The 21,932-nt window shown below is 38.7% G+C and overlaps 1 pseudogene across 1 annotated transcript; it reads right to left on the bottom strand.

Annotated features, from left to right (window-relative positions):
• Positions 1–7,326: 7,326 nt before the first annotated feature.
• Positions 7,327–21,658, bottom strand: LOC148735267 (splicing factor 3A subunit 1-like; annotated as a pseudogene). Its single transcript, XR_015998764.1, has 21 exons — positions 21,389–21,658; positions 20,931–21,133; positions 20,525–20,563; positions 19,155–19,286; positions 18,295–18,332; positions 17,763–17,875; positions 17,254–17,332; positions 16,863–16,943; positions 16,684–16,755; positions 16,183–16,273; positions 15,548–15,619; positions 14,820–14,896; positions 14,579–14,721; positions 14,023–14,327; positions 13,238–13,472; positions 12,109–12,323; positions 11,186–11,472; positions 11,071–11,078; positions 10,870–10,941; positions 9,325–9,569; positions 7,327–8,850 (listed from the first exon to the last, which is right to left on the bottom strand). The product of XR_015998764.1 is annotated as a splicing factor 3A subunit 1-like (transcript).
• Between the last annotated feature and the right edge of the window lie 274 nt (positions 21,659–21,932).

Below are 21,932 nucleotides of genomic sequence, written 5' to 3'. Positions count from 1 at the left end.
AATGGCTTCTCGCACCTTGTGAAAAACAGTTGTAAAATGCAATTAGCTCCTCACACAGTAGGATACCAGTGACTAAGAACATGAAAGGATCTGACGAGTCTCTAAATTTGACTTTTTATGACTGAGTTAGGAATGATGAATTAAAACTAAAAGAAGCTGCTCCATGAAGAGAAAGGTTGCGCTGCAGCTACAAGAACCCCTGGGTCTCACTTCAGCAAGAATAGGGCTACATTGCATTTCAATTATTGTTTGCAATGAGAACTTGAAACTGTAACCTGACGATTAATCTTATGGTTCATTTTTTTAAACAATTTGTGATCTTAAACAATCATATATGGTACATCTGCAACAACAATAATAATAATAATAATAATAATAGTAATAATAATAATAATAGTAATAATAATAATAATAATAATAATAATAACAATAATAAACAGTTTAAAGTGGAGAAACACTTAGCTAGAAGCTAGTTTACAGGTTTTCCACGAAACAACTTAAACAAATAATTCAAATTGAAAATAACGTTGTTAAGAATCCCAACTGGCCGAAGGCAAACCAGTTTGCTATATTAGAAGCATGGCCGAGGATTTGTAACTCTGGGCTACCGTGAAACAAATCCAAGTAGTGGCCAGGGCGGGACTTGAACCCGGGAGCGGCGGATTGCAAGTCCGACACGCTGACCACTCGACCATGCTGCCTTCTGCAAGACCCTTTTTCCCTTTCTCCTCTTTCTTCTCCTTTTCCTCCTTCCCTATTACAATGCAAAATTGCACTTGCTGTTTTCTGTTTCATGACATAAATGTAGTCTCCTAAAAGGTGCGTGGTGTCTTCACCTAATTAAACGTCAGCCTCTACAACAGAGGTCCCTAGGCCTCTCTTGAAATGCATTGAAACATTAGACATACCCCCTTCAAAGCTTTGAATGATAACTTTCTCCGAGGTAAAATAAAAAAAATGTGGTCACGTACAGTTTAGGGATGGAGGGGGGGGGGAGGGGGGGACGAACAAAGAGTATTATGGAAAAAAATGTGGAAATACCAAACAACATCATCATGCATCATTTAACACTAAATCAAATGATCTATGGACTAGGACTGCGTTTTGCGCATTCAAGCCTTTATCAAGCAGTTTTTTGTCAATAATCTCAATGTACCTGATCATCAAGTATGCAGTGAAAGACACAAAACACGACTCCCCAAGGAAAAATTCAAAGGAATATCGATTAGAAAGCAATTTATCTCTGTACATTTTCCCCACTTAATATCAAACATGATTTAATTCTTAATAAATCGATCACAATTTTCCATGATAGGATTAATAAGTTAAAAAACAGACACCCATTCATAATCAGGATCTCCATAGCTTACCTGGGTTGAGTTGAGCACAATGAAGAGATAACGCAAAGCTTCATTGAACTGTATGAATCCAAACAAATACGTGACACCAAGTAAAGGAAGTAAAGCAAGAATATTCTTTAGGCCTTTCCTGAGATAAGTAGATCAACATGCATTAGTTAGTAAATAAAGAAAACGGAAAAAGCGAAAAAACATTTTAAAAGCGATATCGACGAAACAGTACGCGTATTTAAAGCGAATCTTTATTGTGCTATTATCTGGCGTATGTCACAAAGCTTTGTAGAGAGATGAGGTACGACGCGCAAAAATCATCATTTTCTGTTAACAAAAAATGTCTCTCACTTTAAAGCTTCCAAGCTGCTTTTACTATATTTGGAGGCCAGCTTCCCAAAGACAACTCGCTGAAGAATTGGAAAAATGACAACATTTGCCTAGGGAAAAAGAATACTAGGAACATAAAAGAGGCAAAACAAAAAACACTTAACTTGATTAAAGTCTCTAAAAATAAAAAGAGGCTCAAGTGACACTTCCGAGAATGCCTAAGATGTTCTAAAGACATTTAGAAGTTACTTCAGAAAGACTAAAATCGGACTTTAAAAGATGGACATTGATCAACAACGAAGCATTATATCCCTGTTTCCAATCTATTTTCCGATTATGTTGTACTAACTGATCAAGTAGTAAGAACAAATAACACGAATTTACCAGTCATTTGTGTGACATTTTCGTAAAGGGTTAAATTGGCTACGATATCGTTGGCATGGGACTAAAATATTTTCCCAAGGCTTTTAAGCTCACAGCAAGTGTCAGGGATATAGATTTGATTCCATACACCTGGTAGTTAATGATAATTAATTACGAAGAAAAAGTCAAAACCACTCTCTCACTACTTATTACAAAAATTCTGTGACGTTGCGTCTAGGTGTATCAATGCGCAAAGCTAATTCTACTATAACATGCTCACAAACTGAAAAAAAAAAGTTGCAAATGTGAAAAAAGATTTTCAACTTGCAAATACATCGGCGAATAGATCGCAGATCTCTAACAACAAGAGAAGGGAAAGGAATACTCACTCTGGGAAAGGAGCGAATGCAAAAGCGGTGTTATTTGAGGGATTAATGGTATTTCCCGAGAATAAACACACAAAAAAACGTAAAAAATACCAGCAGAATGGCCAAAACTGGCCCTTTGAAAATCCACTGGTTTCCGTTGAGCCAGCATCTAATCAGGTCTTTTATGATGAGAGAGAGTTAGCAAATAGACATACAATTTGTCTCATTTTTGAGACATGAAAGGTGCACTCAATCTTCCTTCTATTTTAACTATTCCTGCCTGACGTTACCCATACTGGTCCAAAAACCGTTTCTTTCAGGCTGACGAGACCTGACTAAAATTCAATGTCGCCTAAGATAAATCGCAACTACGATCCCTGTCACACAAAAACACCCTGCGCATGTGCCCTAAACAACTTCCATGACAACTGGACACTGGAGCAACGTCATGCTAAATGGTCTGAAATGCCCAATGTTGAATATTGTCGTTCGATTAATTATCGTCAATCAGAACGCAAATTTCAAAAGATTTTTTTTCTGTAATTGATGATCAGTAAATTTTATCGAGGGAATGGTGATGCACACAAAATAACCAGCTGTCTCAATTAAGAAGTATCAAGACAATGTGACTTTAAACATTGCAAATTGTGATGTCCTGTGTTGAGTGCTGGCGAAATAATGACAAACCTGTCCCGCTTTATTCCCATTCGTATAACCAAGGAGCCACAAGTGATGTCGGTAAATGTGACATTCCCCATATCAGAGCTTGACGGTTCAATGGCTGCCACCAAACTCACAATCACCAGAGGGATTCCTGCAAGACATACATATATTCACCAAGTCAAAACAGAGATGGTGCATTGTGAGGGCGGATCAAGAGGGTCTGTCACAAAAGATAGCTTTAGCCTCTCCCAGCAAAAATGTTTCTATTTTCTTATGTTAATCTTAAGACCACAGGGTTAGCTGATTCTATGAAAATTGAGTGCTCTTATAAAGTGGCCGTGGAATTTTCCAGCCCTTCTAATTAAGATGCTGAAGTGGTTGTGGTATGGACCCTTTCAAGGAGCATACACGTTTTTATCTACACTCGTCATATATTAGTTTTCCAGGAGGGTCTGTCCTTGAAAAGCTCGTGAAAGTTAATGGGGAACTTGCACCATGGTTTCGCAGAGATAGATGCAGCATTTTGCTATTGGCACTGAAGGCGTTGAAGATAAACCACGTCCAGAGGTCCTGAAAATAAGTTTTCATTCAAGAAAGAGGATGTTCACTAATTTCTTCAATTCACAGGGGGTCCTTACAAAGCTACAATCACAGCTACATGTGTCATTACTTCACTTCTGCCAAAAGTTGTTCTGCATATACAGTCAATAGCACGGATTCGAAGTCGGTCTCGATACTAGTTGCATCATGACAGTGCAGTACTCCAAAAAGCTCGCCTCACACAGATGTACCTTGATGACAATGGTACTCGTTTAACCATTTCCACCGGCTGAAAACGGACTCAGATTTCCGAAAATGTTTCAAACAGTTGGGAAATAGTGGTGCGACATCCAAAATTTTCTTATTAACTGTAAGAACAAGCCGGTTGATAGGAACACGTATGTGCGCAAATAGTGTCTCCGCAACTTACAGGATATTTCTCTCTAGTTTTGAAGAATGTCACATCTAGAACACCTACAAGGCTACCAAGGCCCATGGACAGCAGAAGATTTTTATGCACAAACAACTTTTCACTCTTTATCCTAAGATATAAAATGTAAATTAGTGTGGTAAAATTGAAGCGAACGAAAGATGTTACGCTCTAAAACAACTCGCATGTGCATGTACCAATATTATCGCATGAATATCAATGAATATAAGTATATCTGCGATCTCTTTTGTCAGATATCACAGTTTAATTGGGCCATAACAATGATACCGCTCCCACTTGTAGAGACTTTATGTTATGATTGTAAGGAGTACAAGTGACACGAACACTGCTGCTACTGAAATACATATGAGAACCAACTCCAAGTTGTCCTGGATTTCTCTTTGCTTGCTTGACTCGGGCGTGAGCTCAGGGTTGAGGATCACTTGATCTCCGCTTTACTGCCACACAAAGAAAGCAATACTATAATGACGTATTTCCTTTTCACTGATCTCAAGCTTTGACGGCAACAGAGAAATCGTATGCTTCTATTTTTTTTCAGGGTAACGATTTTGACGAAAGCCCGTTTCTATAAAAGGATTACCAGTGATGCTGGATAAAAAAACACACATGGAAGGTGGGAATTTGGTTTAATAATGTGCCGACAAAAGCTTAAACGGAAGAACTCATGATGAACTTAGGGACTTCCGTTGAGGGTGTAGCTGATATTTATTAGAATGCACACTGGTTTAGTGGGGAACTGGAAAAAGTAACGGTGTAAATGTATGAGTACACATAAGTACTCCAGCTGATTCACAGGCTTGTTTTTCCAAATGCAACTTTTAATCACCAGTCGTTTATCCTAAAGTCAGTCAAACAGAGTCTAATAGTCATTAAAACCACCTGAAGTATTCATTGTACTGATCAGATTTTCAATACAACGTCGTCATTACTCAAGCCGAACGCGAAACCGGCGACAAGGATCTTAGAACCGTCCAAATTACTGAAGAACGAGACATTACTATTGCTACATTATTATTGATTAACGAGATTATGATAAAGTTCACCCCATCAATTGTAATCAGTTTACAGCCATTTACTTCCATTATTTTTTTTCTTTGTGGCTGGACGGGACCTTAACCTAAACAACAACAGAACGTCATTCTAATTATTGACTTTGCTCTTTCAATAATGTTCAGTTTTAGACAGTTCAGAATAAGACAATTCAGTTAGGGAAGATTCTTAAGATTTGGCTTTGTTTTTTAAGGGGTTGAAAAAACTTGACTTCCCAACTCGATTTCTGCGGGATTGATTGTAAACATTATAACTTGATTGCATTATCAGTAGTTTACATTAAAGCAATGGTTCACTCTATCAAAACAAGTCAAAGCGAAGCTACTCCCTCAAGACTCTCATTCTTGGTGTTCTCTCTCGCTCCACACTCGTCCTTCACGGCATAGTTTATTCTCGTTGCTTAGTTTGCATTCAGAAAAATCAAATAAATGATAAATTTAAGATTTATAAACGAAACCGAGCGTTTTCTATTGCTTCTCAGTAATGATTCTACAGCCCAAATCTTTTGCCACCAGTTTGCCTTCAGATACGCTTATGTAACATTTACTTGGTAGTGCAAGACGTACCTTGTCTAAAATATTAGAACTATTTTTCGACAGATGTTAGGTTGAGAAGAACTTCTTTCGATGAAAAAGCTGGTAGCCATCGAAGTGATTTGACGTTTAAACTGATATCTAACTGGTGTTATGTGTCTTGCCGTTGCGGATGCTGCATGAATCGGTTGAATCCTCCGGTCGTAAACATCATTTTTCTGGAGGGAGGTTGGGAAAATAACCCAGAGAACACAGAAACCCCAGCCACTCTAAGATAATGTAAAGAAAAAGGAAATAAATGAAAAAGAAAACAGTTATTAGAAGCGATGGGAGCTTCACTCAGCGGAACCTCAATGCTGTTCACAAGAGTTTTCTTCTGGCACAGCGCGAGATTAAGAAAGTATATCCTCTTTCCGAGACATGTATCTGCCATTCTAAATCTTAAAAATTAGAAGGAAAGCTTTAGTCCAGTCCTGATACCACTTCTAAAGCGATAGATATCGGTATTTTATTTTTGTAGAATCAGTTCTCTTTTTCCTTTGGCCTTTGTTGGGATCATTATTTCTTGGTACTTCTGTCCGATGTGGTACTCCTGCTGAGTCAGCCCCTGTCTGATACATATTATTTTGCATGGAGTTCAGCAAATGGTGCACTATTACTTGCAATAGGAGGGGTACAAACGACAAAGACTTGTTTGAAGAGTTTTTCACTTACATAGATCCGAATAAAATATTTCGACCCCACAACTACCTTAAGTGCTTGAGTGTTTACTCAACCTTTCAATGGCTCTCCAGCACACTTCCATCCTATTTACCAACTTACTTGAGAGGTTCATGACATGTGTTGTTAGAGCCTGCGAGTGACGCAGCTTCCCTAAAGAGATGGCACACTGCAGTTATCAAATCTATTCGCTCTTCCTGTGTAAGAAAAATGTATGAAATCAGTAATTGGCCTTGATTGAAATGAAAAATTAGTACAGTGATATCATCTTCACGGAGTTGGCTCACCAAATTAAAGGAGCTTTTAGTCTTACAGAAGTCTGAAGTGATGTGATGTGGGAGGCGCGTGCTCGTCAGCCACGAGAATATCCTGCATTGAAAGAAAGGAAATTAAAATGACTGAAGGGGAAAACACCCAAAAAAAAAACTGACGGTGTGTCAAGGGAAAATATATGTGAGAAGGGCATGTAAAAGTTAACATTTCGGCCAAAGAATATTATCATATAGGTAAGTTTGACTAAATTGTCACAACATCAATCGGAAAGAACCCTTATTTTCCGTTTTCTGATGAATGACTCGCCTTATCAGGAGCGTGGGACACACAGAGAGTCCGAAACGTTATGGAGAGTGTCACATGGGGACCTAGTTAAGGCTTAATTCCTTAGAGAGTGTTATTCCATTGCCAAGCTCAAAATCTACCTCCAATGCCATTTAATTGGAGAGCTGACTTTTTAAGATTCAACCGTTGTGTAAAAGAGAGGTTTCTGTACCTGACAGAAGATCATCGTGATATTAGCGCTATTCGAAGTGATGGGTGTTAATAACGTTTTTACGGCTTGGACGAGGTTGTTGTAGATCTAAAAAAAAACTGTTGTTTTGAAAACGCCCTATTGGAGCAGAAAGCTCTCGTGAAATGCCGAGAAAGTTTGTGATGCTAACCTCCTTAATCTGAAAACCAAACAGCATAGTGACAACTTTTAATAAAACAAAGAAAAGATCTTAAGATATAGTCTATTCCTACCATCTTCTTCCTACTTTGTAAAGTTAAATCGCGTGAAAGATCATATTAACTGCAGAAATACAGTCGTTCTGCTCGTTTGTTTGTTTCTAATTACTTGTTAGTTACGCAGGAGTGGACCATAAATTCCAAATACACCAGTTAGAGATTCTGCGAGAAGCTTAACTGTCAGTCAAAAAAAGATAACAGCAGCAACTTGATTGTAAAATAAGAAGGGGTGTGGTCGTCCTATATTAACAAAAAGTAAAAAGACCAGTGAGCCAATGATATGAAATAAATTACAATACTGGTAAGATACGCAACGCCCACAAATAAATAGTTCGCAAAAAATCACAAACCAGATTACCAGCAAAGAGGAAAGAGAAAAGAAATGAAATTTTTTAAGCGTTTTTAAGCGTTTTTACCAACTTTGCAAGAGGGTATAAAAAGGCAGGTTACCTTTTAATTGAAGTAATCAAGAAAACCTTTATTTTCACATTTACATGTCTCGTATAAGACTCTCCACATGGTTGTATATGTGCCATAAACACACTCAAACTGAAGCGTTCCTGAAAAGACAGTTACATGTGCAATATCAGGAACGACCTAATTTTCTTCTTTGAATGAAACAGCCACCTTTCACAAATTCTGCAAGAAAAGGTTAGATACGAAATAGCAATCTTTCATGGACCCTCCGAAAAACTGTCCAGTGTCCTATTTAAAGCCACAAAACATGTTCAGTGAAACCAGGTTTAACTGAATGAAAATCAGTAACAGAAAACGACAAACATCAGTTTCAGAAACTCCTACGAAAAAGAAATTTAAACAATGTTTAATAAAACAGGTTTGAAACATGTTTTCTCTTAGGTGTAAAGGTGATAGAAAAGTTAAGTGTAGCCTTTGTTTGCAAAATATCACTTTCGTAAAACGCTACCGAAAAGTCTTAAGGATTAAGCCGTGTATGTGTACAGGTCAGAAACATTTCATATAGCTCCCTTTGAGACGTTTAATAGAAAATATAATAACATTTTCTACAATAGCATTATCCGACATATTTCATTGAACTTCTTTCATACTTTTAGAAAGGCATATAAACTGCAATATATTTTTTGTACAGCAAAGAAATTATTAAATTGGTCAATTTTTCAGTGCAATCGTAGTCTTTGCTATTCTTTTCTTTTACCAATAAAAGATAGGCTGATCGAAGGGAAATTCCCTTTGCTCTTTTTCTGGTAACGAAATGGGGAAGTTATAATCAAAGAATGAAACTCGGGAGAGAAAAAAGTGCCTTCCAAAGGATATTTGGAATGATCGGGGTGCGGAAGAAATACACCTAAGATTGCAGTGATTAGACTTTGTTACCGCAGATATAATGAAAATCACTGATACTCCACATGGATCCATTGCAGAAAACCGTCGTATTTCCTTTGCAGAATAAGCTGATCTTGGTAACTTAAGAGACATCATATTTTTCGAGGCACAGTAACCTAAAACAAAGTTACAGCGTTAAGAGAAACTCAATAAAATATTAAATCAGCTCTCCGGCAAACCTCCTAAAAACATTATTTTCACGTCTTTTTACAGCACTAAGGTTGCCACAGCTCTTCCTTTCCTTAGGATCTCATCACGATCTTCCACACAAATTATGCGGTTACACGACAAAACTTTCCGGATTCAAAAGTTATCGGATTCAAAGTTGCCTCTTTAAATTCCGGATTCAAAATCTCCGGAGACACGACCAAACCAGGGAGTTTTTATTTCGGATTCGTCCACTTTCGTGTAAACGACAACATCAATCCAGTACTAAAACGTTTCGGATTCATTATGAATCCGGAACAATTTCCTCTAGTGTAAACCTAGTCTAAAAGGGAAACAACATAACTACCCAGTACTACTTGGAGTTTCTCTTTAGGGTACAGAAAGTGGAGAGAGGTTTAATAAAGAGTAGGGAGGAAGCTTACTGGATATTTGTGGTTCTACATGGGGCGCTCACTGGAGGAGTTGACTTACGGAGACGGGGCTACACTTGTATAAACAGTTGCAGTAAGACAAAAACAACAGAACGAATCAGGCAACTTTTCGGCCTCTGAGACGGCAGAGTCTTTTATTTCTTTCGTCCACCACGTTCTTTGAGTTGTAGCTGCACTACACTGGCTGGAGTGACATTGTAATATGCCAACGAGTTGGAATCTTTGATGAAAATTCCCTAAAAGAGGCAAGAAGACATATTTGAGGATTTACAGAAAATGAGAGACGAATTGGCACATTGAAGTTCGTCCTGTGCCAAAACTTTGGATAGATGTGGTCGAAAATAGAAGGAAATTATTGAAAGGTTGACAAAAACCTCGCTGCTTTAAACTGTCTGATCTGCTTTCATCCTTAGTTCTATTCTACTCTGCCACTAGGAAAATTGAAAGATAGACTAACAAACACTTCTCTTTCCCGTCAAAATTGCTAAATTATAACGCTGATATGACCTGTCAGATGTATGCAACACAAAAAAATCGTGTTTAAATTTCTCCCGTGCTTCACAAAAACGAATGTACAAAGAATGAAACAAAAAAAAAAAGCCTCAGTAAACACTTGACCTCAGAAAACGAAAGAAAAGACAACAAGCGAAACAGTGGACCTTTCCGGCCGCATTCTCAGCCAAAGTAAACGATTAACTCTTCGGCGACTTGTTTCTGACACGAATTTCAGAAAAGGTATTGAATGAGAAATTGAACGAGTAAAACAGTTTAAGGGAAGTGAAAGCAGCCATCTTAAACCAATTCGCTTTTAGTCCCGGCCATGAACTGTTACGCAAGTGTTTGCTCTTTTCTCTTAAGTCAATATTTGTACTTGAGCAGACGTTAATAAATGTATGTCTAGTCGTAGGCGGATTGTCAACGCGGTGAATAAGCTTCATCACCGGATCAGTTTAAAGAGATAAACCTGCTAATCTATCGCCTACTAAAACTATTTGGGAGGTCGCACGAGACTTCGTGACTTTCACGTTACAGTTGTCAGATGTAAGGGCGTGCATGGCGTATATGGTCAGAACGTGGAGTTTAATAATTCTACTGTAATTTATCCATGAAGATTTTTAAGAGAGGTCAACAGTTCGCACAAAAAAACAAGATGGAAATTTTTCTTGACTTTTGCTTGAATCTACTTAAAAGCTGTGACCCACGAGAGCACCGTGCACATTAGCCAAGTAATCTACTAAAAAAACACTCTAGGAAAACCTGATGCAGCAGAATTTTACTAAAAACCCTGTCATATCCTTGGTAACGGTTACCTTATTGAGTTATCTACTCTAGCAAATTTCCTTGTTATCACTTCTTATTCTTGAAAGGTCTCCTCGTCGAAAACCTGGTATTAGTCGAGCCAGCTTACCCAAGAGAAACTTGATTTTCCATCTATGCAGTCAAGAAAAACTTGCTCGTGTATAAAGGAAGATCATTCAACTAATAACTGTTTTCCTACTGTATCTAGCTATACAGGGAGATTGAAAAAACTCTCACCCCAAGCTGTAGTTTCTGCTTTCCAGCTGACACACCAGTAATCTCGTGCAGTTTAGCCTTGATGACAGAAATCTAGCGAGAAATAACCAAAACAAAATAGCACCGAAAAATTGTTAAGAAAAATAGCAAGGTGTAAGAAATTAAAGCGGTCAGGAAAAAAAAGATGAAGCTAACACTGGGAGAGCTGAGGTTTAAATTTACAGGGTCTGCTTCCCGAAATAGTCCTTTAGATGAAAGCTAAGTTTTCGAATTATTCTGAGTTAATTTGCCAGCTTTCTCGCGCGGACATGCACTTCTCTCGGTACCAGACCCACACTTAACGGCAAAGTAAGACGAACTGTGCTGCCGTCCAATTTCCACTCGGACTTATCGGGCATGTTAGGGATCTGGACACCAAAGGTGACCGGGTTAGGGTTGGAGGAAAGGAATTGATCCTCAGGAACAAGATTCGCTTCAGCCGGCTCAGTTCTGGACTTCTTACCAGCTGCGTCATCTCCGTATCTCGCTTATTAAGCGGGGGAGGTGCAACAGGTGGACTGGGATTAACAAACGGCGGGGGCGGCATGCGCGGGAGACCGCCCGGGGGTGGCGGGGGCGGTACACCTAAAGATAAAAAATGAAAGTAAGACGTTGTTGGAAGGTCTTTAAGAGTAGACGGAAACAAAGGCTGGAAAAAAGAAGAAATCAATGCACGCTGTACAAGACAGACACCTAGAGGTGCTTTCATATAGCAGTCTCACAAAGGTAGGGAAAAAGAAAGAAAAGTGAGCAAGCTTTCGTTAGCGCTCCTGTGAGAACATCTCGTGAAGTCTGGAAGAGTCAGGTTGGCCCGTCTTGCTTGATAGCAGGAAGTTTAAACCTTCTATGGGTTTCGCGAGTGCGATATTCTAGTGTAGCAGCGCTAATGCGAGTCCGCGAGCACGCTATCACAAAGAGGTATCACTGAAAATGTGTCAAATACTGACTGGTGGTTTTAATAAATGCGTAATGGAATCGAGTAATGGCTTTCTTTCACCAGAACGATCAAATAAAGCTCAGTCGCCAAAAATATTTAAAAAAGGATCAAAAATAGTTGTAGATACCGAAGATTTTCACGCGTCATGAACAACAAACCAGAAAAACGTAGATTGCAATTCCTAAACATCTCATTTCTGGAAAATCGCCCCTGGACAGACGACTTGGTACTTTTTTTGGATGCTTTGCTCATTAAAATTTACTTCAGTGATCGATGGTGCTTACCCATAAACTGTGGGGGTGCACCAGGGGGAAGCATGGGTGGAGGTGGCGGTAGATTCATCATCGCGGACATGGGGGGCGGAGGTGGCGCTCGTGATGCGGTCATCGTACCCAGGGAGGGAGGGGACGGGATAGCTGTGGTCGGTAGTAGCGGGGCATCGGGAGGTTTATCTTGCTCTGGTACCTTTGGTCCGATTCGTTCTCGTTCTTCTGAGGGCCTGAAGGGCAACATAAGAACTAGGAATAAGTACTTACATGTATGGCCACTGTCGCTTCGAAGAACACGATATCAGCAAGGATCCATGTGACCATGGCTGTACCGTTTAGTTAAAGCTGTGACCCAGACTTGAAAATGTTCCTTAGGGTTTTTTTCTTGACTGTCCTCTTGGCCGACCAAATTAACAATAACTCGGATATTAAATAAAAGTTATTATTATTATTATTATTATTATTATCATTATTATTATTATTTGTCCGCGGACATTATCTTTTACGAGATGAGGACAGTTTACTGAGGGCGAAGTTAGAAGAAAACTGTGAGCTTAGAGGAACAGATAATGTCCAAGGACAAAGATATGAGCATATGTTCGCGCCAACTGGAGGCTACTGTGTTTAACATCCTTTCAAATATTTTTCGATGCGCGGGAAAAATGTCTACCAAAACCCCATATTTTGCTGAGTGGGATGTTTATTTTTCAGTGTTATCTGGTACGACTTTCATAAACAAACAAACATGTCCAATCTCCTATAACGATGGCTAAACGCTGTCTCTTTTTGAATTAAAAGTTTGCTAACGAACGCTTTTATCGTGTTAGAGGTAAGGTATGAAAATTGGGAATATCACTTGACGTATATCCTCACCTTTTCACCAGATTTAACTTAGGAATATTCGGTCTCGCAAAGACCAATCGCACACGAGCAAAAATATTCGATGGATTATTATAAGTAATCATTGGATGAGGTTGAGCAAGATTTCAAGAATTATCAAAACCGAGGTCTGAGGTATCTTCGGCAGATAACACAGAAACGAGGTTTGATTCGCTCTCGCAAACTGTTGCTTCTTGAAACAACTTAGATGTCCGCTGACGGAAATCTTGCGCAACATGGAGCATAGAGTTAAGTTCATACTCACGTGAGTCCCTTCGATTTGTGTATGGCCTCCATCTGTTGTTCAATTGTCACGCCTTGTTGAGCCAAGCGCGACGTGGCCGCCATGGAAGCAGTGTGACCATCCCATGTGACCTTCTCTGGTTTTCGGATGTCTTCTTCCCCGATCTTCTTACCGATGACAGTTTCTTCGTCACCAGCTCCAAAGATGTCGGTACGGCGCTCGGCCAGCTGCTTCAGACTGCTTCCAATTGACATACCTGACAGACAAATGGAAGTATGCTTTAGGCATCCAAAGAAATTCAAAATGGCCAGAATTTAGCCAAGACTTTGTCTAGGCTTTGTCATGGTCAATAAAACACACAGAGAAAGAGAGAAGACGGAGGTTGAAAAAGGAAACAAACAAAAAAAAAGACTGGCTAACAACTTGGACGGAACAAGCTTGATAAACTTCCAGACGCCAAAGATCAAACGAACGTTGATTCTACTGAAATTGTTTTGGGCTTTGGAATTTCACCGAGACGTCTGCTCCGCGAGATCTCGCTCGAGGAAAAAAAATTACCTACTTTCCAAACTCGTTTTCGACGCTATGCACTTCGTAATCATATTGTTTTCAGGCACAATAATTAATCTGAGATGGCCTCACAGTGCCTTCACACAGGCGTCTCAGAAAACAGACTTCCAGTCAATAGTCTTTTCCAAAAATAGCTTTAATAAAACGACCCTCCCCCCTCCCTTCTATTTTTCTTGTTTTAACCTCATAGCGTATTCACACCGAGCAGATTGAATGACCATTAGCAATTCTCTTACCTTCGGCAAACACTTGTTCCTGCTCTTTCTTCTCCTGCATCACCCTGTCTCTCTGCTCCCTCCAGCGTGGATCCAACAGACTAATCTTCATGTGCTCAGCCATGTTCTCTGCAGGGACCCGCTCGCCTGTGATTGGTGAGATCAGGAACTTGTCCGTCTGTGCCAGGGGTGCAGACGCTTTAGGAGCCTTAGGATCATAATTTCTCCGGATTTGGATGTTCGATCCAGGGGCCGTGGGAGGTAGGGGCGGTTTGGGGCCGGGCTCCAAGGGGATCGGTGGAAGAGGTACCTCATTGATGTCTGTGCTTTTCAAGAAGATTAAAACAACATGGCCGTCACGGTCTTTGCAAAAGAGTCATAAACACTAAAACAAACACACTAAACGCTTTTGCGGACAACCTCGTATGTAAACAACTCTTCTCCCATTCTCCTTCACAAAGTCTTGTTTCAATCCCCGTCCAAAATTTGATATTTGAACTTTCTCATAAGCGGATGCCGACGAGGGTGTAGGTACCATGTAGGTTGATGAAAAGGTACAAGCACTGTAGGTAGTAACTTAAGATAGGATTGTCTTACCCCAGTTGGCTCCTTCATAGGAGGGGGAGGTGGAGGAACTTGTAACAATGGCGGCTCTGGTTCATCGACTTCCATCTCCACATCCATGTTGACTTCCATATCATCTGGCGTAGGACCATCATCCTACAAACAGTAATGATAAACTTTTCAGTTTTGGCCTTGAAAAGAACATGAAACATTAAAGCAACTATCAAATTTAAATTTTATCACAACCTACACACCTGAACTTGTTCATAGCGTTCGTGTGCCAATATCCTGGCTCCAAGCTGTTCTCTACTTACTGGTGGAGGCAGGTTGGCTAAAATAACACAACACAAGGATCTTAATAAAATTAATAGAAACAAATGTTTTGACAGAGTAATGCTTAATGGCAGGTGTAAATGGTGCTTTTCTGTGAAGGTTTTCGACAGCTTTCCCCTTCAGCTGTGAAACTAGGACAACTGCAAATTGTAGCTGTCTCTACGGACAACCTAAAAACAGCATTTTTTCAAAAACATCACTCACTTCCAGTGTTTCTTACATCAAACCATGAACACTATAACTCTCAAAATCTGAATGTTAAATCTCCCTTCTAGCTACTACTTGTTTCCCTGTAAATTAGTAAGACAATTTGGTAGTACACCTGTACATGTAGATCAAGATAACAAATTCGAACAGATGAGTTTGAGTAATGGCTCCCCTGTTTACTTGATAATGTATGAATACCAAAGGGAGAAGTTCTATGTTTGACACTTCTGAGAGTTAAAGGGTTCAACCCTCGTAGAACTGTAAAATGAGTATATTGGCTCATATATCATAATGGCTAAACCAACAAAAAGTCTTAAATTGCATTATCCAATGATCAAGTTTTTAATAATGTATGGATACCACAGGGAGAAGCGGTGGATGTTAGACACCTCTGGGGGTTAAAGGGTTCAACCCTGTTAGAATTGTAAAGTGAGTAACCAACCTGTTTCGTTGTCTTTGAAGTCCACTGTTTCCAACACAACAAAGTCATGCCTGTCCACTGATGCAAATGCAACTAAATTTGAAGAAGGAAAATAATCAGTTGAGGAATAGTTCATTCCCATACAATTGAAAAATAGGGCGCTTCACTAGTATCGCAGAGGTCAGTGGTTCAAGTCCCATACAGGCCTGATTTTTTTCAGGTCTGATTTTCGCTATTGCATAAATAGCGCTCTCTACTGCGAGGATCATGCATCATACGTATCTTTATTTAATCACTTTCACCAGAGTGTGGTGAGGGTCGCACAACAGAGCGAGGCTCCAAATTAAGTGCGCCCTATATCCCACCCATCCCACCCCAGGGGAGGACATCCATCACACAGTAATCTCGTGTGTGGGAAATTAACGTCTCCTACCCCAACCCTGCAGGAGACGGGACCTCCATTTATTCGTCCCTATCCTATCTATAACCGCAGTTCAAAATATATGAACTTCATATATTCATTGTATCATTCTTGCAAAAGTTTACAAAAATGTTTCCGTATAACAAGCTATTCCTGTCATTTCCAAATTTTCAAAGATTGAGTTTCATGGTGCTTTCTAAAATATACTGCTATTGTTAATCACAAAGATGCCAACCTCTTTCTTTTTCTTTTTCATCCTCCAATTTCTTTTTTTCTCTCTCTTGCTGCTTAATCCACTCCACACGATACATGACACGATCCAGAATCTAAGAAGATGCAAAGTATGTCAGCTACTCTGACTGATAACTGAAATACAAAAAAACCTTGTCCACAGACAGACTGACAGTTTTCTATTAATTACACCAAGACAGCCCACTGATGTATTGAATATGCTTGTGAATATAACTGATTATATATGAGGGGAGCCTGTCTCCTTTCCGGTTTTTATGTGGTACATAGAAATGTAGTGTATCATAAAAATATACCCACCCCCCCTCCCCCCCCAAAAAAGTACAATACGGAAGAAAGTTAACTTTCAGACATTTGAACTACATATTTCTGGGTGGAAGATTAATATACTGACTACTAATTTTCCCAAACGAAAGAGGATTACAATTCACTTAGCAACAAATCATCATTAAAAAATTGATATTAACTCTATTTAAGTGTAGAAGACTTTTGTGATACCTCTGGGTTTGTAGGCATCCTTTTGCAACTTCTCTTTGATATCACTTGGGGGAATTAAGACCTGATGAGATGAAAGATTTATTGAACCTGGTTACAACACCTACTGCAGTACATGATTGTGTTTGTGTGAAAATAGTGTGAAACAAAACATCACTAAACAAGGCTCACCTTTGTATACTGTTCCACAAGCTTGGTGAAGTAGTTGAACAAACTGTGCTGTGGCGGTAAGAAGTCAAACTGATAGTTTCTCTGTAATAAAAATGATGATTGTGATTGCAAGTCACAATGGCTGTTTCAAAAAGCAATCTACATGTACAACTGTTAGATATATCATTATTTTTCATTCTAGTAAGAGAAGTGATTCTCTCATTATCATTCACAGTGTATTTATACTGATCACTGGTTTACACCAGCCTTTTCCCTATGGATCTGCTGATTGGTCTCGATTGATCAACTATAATTCACTTACACTCTACTAAATGAAAAATATAATAATTTTAGCTAGTGCATATACATCTGAATTGTCTCATGACAGTAAAGTGCCTTATGGCAAACATACTTGCTCTCGGTTCATGAGATTGGTTAGGAACTGATGCCCATTCCTTGCCACAAACTGTGCAGTTAGTTTTACAATATTCCTGTGTGTTTAAAAGGGATAAAAAATGATGACTTGAAATTACCATGAAAGACCTACATCATTCTATATCAATTCTCTACACTGTCTTCCTCTGTTTTTCCTTATTTTTGCTTTTAGAATATGGTGTTGAATCAAAAAGTATTCCCAGGTTAATATTATCATAGAATTCAATAATTTCCAATACTGTAACAGTACCTTAAGGAGGCTAGGCTACAAGCATATGTATCTTGCATCAATACAAACTGAACAGAAATATTTAACATGCCATCAGGTTTTCAGTATAAACAGATTATAGTTGAATTCAACTTTACTAATACATGTAAATAACAATTTATGGTAAAATACACCCAAGGTTACTGATTTTACACCCAGAAAATTCTGAAGAAAAAAGAAAAGGAGTTAGCATATTATGAAGGTATTTTATTACTCACAGATCTAATGCAGATATGGAAGGTGGATCAGCCATAAATTCAAACTCAGGGGGAGGTTCTTTGGGTACAGGTGGCTCTGAAATTGCCACTAGTATCTGCATCAATGGTTTTGGCTGAAACCAAACACAAACAGAGTTCAAATGATGTAAATGTGAACAGTAATGCATTCATCCATCTTTGAGCATGCTCAAAAATTGACAATGGATATAACCATCTAACGTTTTACCAAGCTGCAACCATTTTGGTCATCTGGAGGCTGGAAAGATTTAGTTGACACAACTTGCTCTACAAATCACCAACTTGAGCCTCAAAACTTTGTAATTGAAACTTTGGAGAATTGAGTATTGAGTTTCACTCCAAGACTGTCCACTTACTGTACAAGTGACTAACACAGTAGGCTGTAACAATGAATTCTCAAGATTAATCCACATCAGATCTACACTATGTAGCTTTCATTTGGAGAATTTGCACTCAGATCTCAGAAGTGAAAGAGTCAATACAGATCATAAAGATCCTTTAAAAATGTTCCTACCTTTTGTGGAACAGGAGCTGCTGGGATGACCTCCGGTTCTGATAAATAGTTTATGATCAATTTAATGCATTAATTATATTATAGCAGACCAAACTACATGTACATGTAGGACAAATTAAGTTCCAAAGCAATTACAGGTCCAAATCTAGTTTTCTTTGCTGTTTTTAAAATATAATAACTGTATATCGATCTACACTGTATCATTGGGAGGGTAATAATTATTTTTCACCGATTGCGTGTTTAAAAATGCAAAAACAATTATTTTTTATCAACTGCATACATAGAATATCCAATACCCAATAAAGGAAATTCCACTTAGTGTGGTTTGAAATGAGGGAAGAAGATAACTACACATTACGGCAACAATCCATAGATAAAACCTTATGAACTAGTTTGAAGTACAGATAAACACAAGACATAGATACACTGTACAAAAAAAAAGAAAGAAAGAAAATGTAAAAACAGTGGGACCAATGTGTAGAAAAAAAATGGTCCCAATAATTCCAGGTAAAAATAAGTGTGGGCAGACTTGGCTCTTCTGGAAGGAAAAAACTAAAGGATCCACAGAAAAACCCTTGCAACAAAGATACATGCAGGGGCCAAAAAAACTCAATCAATGTGAGACCCTTGCTCCAAAAATCAGACCTGGATCAGACCTGGGTCATGTCAATGGAATGTTACAACTCTTCTTACTGCACCATCCAAGCCCTCTTCCAAAGACAAGTTCAGACTGTAAATGGTTAATTCTGCATTACCGCATATCATACTATACCTGTAACACAAACTGTTCATTCTTATGATCCTCTTTTTCTTTTCAAACTATACAAGTGGACCTGATGTATCATGTTCCTATCTCTCACCTTTGTCATCCTGCTCTTTAATTTCTGTAACTTTTTGTTGGAAGTATGCATGGTAGGGGTCTCCAGGATTCAGGAAATTAAACTTTGGATTGTTTATTTCATTCTGTCTGATTCGCGATTCAAATTCAGGTCCTGCAACAAATAGATAACAGTGACACAATAATTACTTACACCAATCCACTTTTCTCAAAGCAGTAAAATCATCAAATGTAGTGGTTTTAGAATGGTGGAAAGTGACTGGAGGATGTTCTCCATATTGCAGAACAAAATAACTCAGTGCATCAAAATTTAGCTATATAATAAGGTAAAGGATACCTGCATTTTGATTGGTTCTTATCTATGATATGTTGCTGGACTACTGCATAGATGATGTCACCATCAACAAAATTTTACTTTTTTAAATAAAATAAGTGGATTCCATGTTTCCATGTGCATGTATCTGTTCAGCAATGGATCACTGATGACACCACAAGCAACTGTGGTAAGAACCACTTCCTTGTTCTGGCCACATTTCAAAATCATCAATGATCTATTACTAAACAGATACATGCCAACGCAGAATTGATCTGTTAAACAGAGAATTCTGCATGATCACCATAGAATTCTACCATCTGCAATCCCTGATCACCACAAAGGATACCAGTTGCATTTTAGAATCATGTTTTTCCCTGAACACTGTTACTGAACAGTCAGAGCTCTGTGCTGTAAAATATCTCTTTGTTTAGATGCATTTAAATCACACAGAGACAAATGCTGTTCCATTGAGTGTCAAAAATAATATGGTATTACATTGTTTTTACTTTACTTTGTTCTGTGACTACTCAAGAAAACTTGTTCTCCCTCCCAACTGATCTAGTCCAAAACTAAAACCAAATGCCAGCCGATCACCACATTTCCTTTAAGTAGAGCAGGTCGGTGTGGTGACTGTATGGTTCTTACTTAGAGTTCTTCTCTTCTCTTCTCTCCTTGAGATTCTTTCCTTTATAGTGTCACATGACACCAAATCAAAAGTGGATGCTCTATTTAGGGAGTTTTTTTGTCAAACTTGTAATAACAAAGTAATTTATGGTCATCTAGCAAATCAAATACTTATGGACCAAACAAGACTCCACTCTTATCTGTCACACATTTACAACTATACACACGTGTATGATCCACACATGCAAATATAGCAAGAGTACCATATAACCCCATACATTAATTATGTATTCCACTTCTTTGTCTTTCACGACAAAACTTTAAAAACAAAGTGTACTAGTCTGAATGCATAATTAATGTATGGGGTTATATGGTACTCTTGCCCTCACGTCTACTGTTACCGTGGTGTCGATATACTGATACACGTTTATTTTATATGTGTTGCTACTCACCGTTCCTGGCAACAAAGCTCGCAGTCTTGTCAACGATATCTGAGCCTTAAGTTAAGGTTTACATGTATTTGATATAACTACTTTGAATAAAATGCTCTCATTACCGACCAGTTAAGAAAGAGCTTTGCTTCGTTCTGAGAAATATATTTACATGTAGTCATGCACGTCACCTTGAAGTTCTGCACCACACTATATAGCAGCGTTGAAACTATCATCTGTCACAGGCCTTTTTCTGAAAGGACATAATTTTCATTTCGTTTGATCTTTCCAAAATGAAAGCAACGAGACAATATGATCAGTCTTCCTACAACGCGACGTCTAATTAGTGAAAGACGAAGTTGGAAATGCCTGACCGTATTCTCGCCATCAAGTGGCCACAAAACGTGGTATACACAAGGAAAGATACTTCTCACCTCCGGTGGAGGGTAAATAACTCCGATGGCCGGCATCCTGTGAGTAGAAGATTACTGCAACAACTCAGAACGCTATAACTCCTTCACGAGGCGGCCATCTTTCTGCATGACAACGAGGTTACTAAATTCCACACATGCATGATGTCGAGGCTATGAATAGCTGTCTTGCTCCAGACTTCTTACGAGCGAATTTCCGCTATAAATATAAATAAGGAAAATTCTAAAATTATGGGATCCGACGTTCGATTCAGAGAAAGAGGGAAAATTATCGGAAATAAGGGAGAAAGGTAGTCGCTGCATTTTCATTCATACTGAATACATTCTTGTTAAATTCAATCAGAATACAGAGAGGTCCAGCTGAGAATGTTACAGTTTTGAATCAAGAAAACGATTCACATTTAAGTATTGAAAGCTTTATGAAAAAAAAAAAAAAAAAAGTACTGTACCCTACCCGAGTTTTTATGCAACATTAGGGTCAAATAACGCACTTGACACGTTTCTTTTATCCAAGGAAGCGAAAACGAAAAATGCGTGGCTGGTTCAAAATAAATTCAATGTTTTCAGGAACCACAGTGCTCTTTCGACCGACTTCTCATCTGGCTAAAGTTTTCGAAGGTTGAATTATAGGAATATTCCTTTCCAACTATGGAGAATTCGAGTCAATGGAGGTTATCAATTTAAATTGCAGCGAACGTGGTTGAAGAACTGTATCTGGCAACTTTGCCGCGCTTTTGAGAAACGCAGGCATCAACATGGGCGGCTCATAGCAAACAGTAGAGCCACTGATGAATCAAAATAAATACATGTTTACCGCTATGCCGGGCAAAAAATGCCGACAAACAAGACGCAATTGTGATATCATTCTCTGCTCTAATTGGATAAGTAGGTCGCTAGTAATGTTTTTTTTTTAAGATAAATCACGACGAGCTTTTCACTACATCAAAAGTATCCAACCCCGAGATATTTTAGAAACTCGACTAAAAAATTCCTTATCT

Source organism: Stylophora pistillata, chromosome 3, assembly GCF_964205215.1.
Source record: "Stylophora pistillata chromosome 3, jaStyPist1.2, whole genome shotgun sequence".
Classification (NCBI taxonomy): Eukaryota; Metazoa; Cnidaria; class Anthozoa; order Scleractinia; family Pocilloporidae; genus Stylophora; species Stylophora pistillata.
Note: the sequence above shows the minus strand (reverse complement) of the source record. Positions and strands in the feature narration are given on the sequence as shown.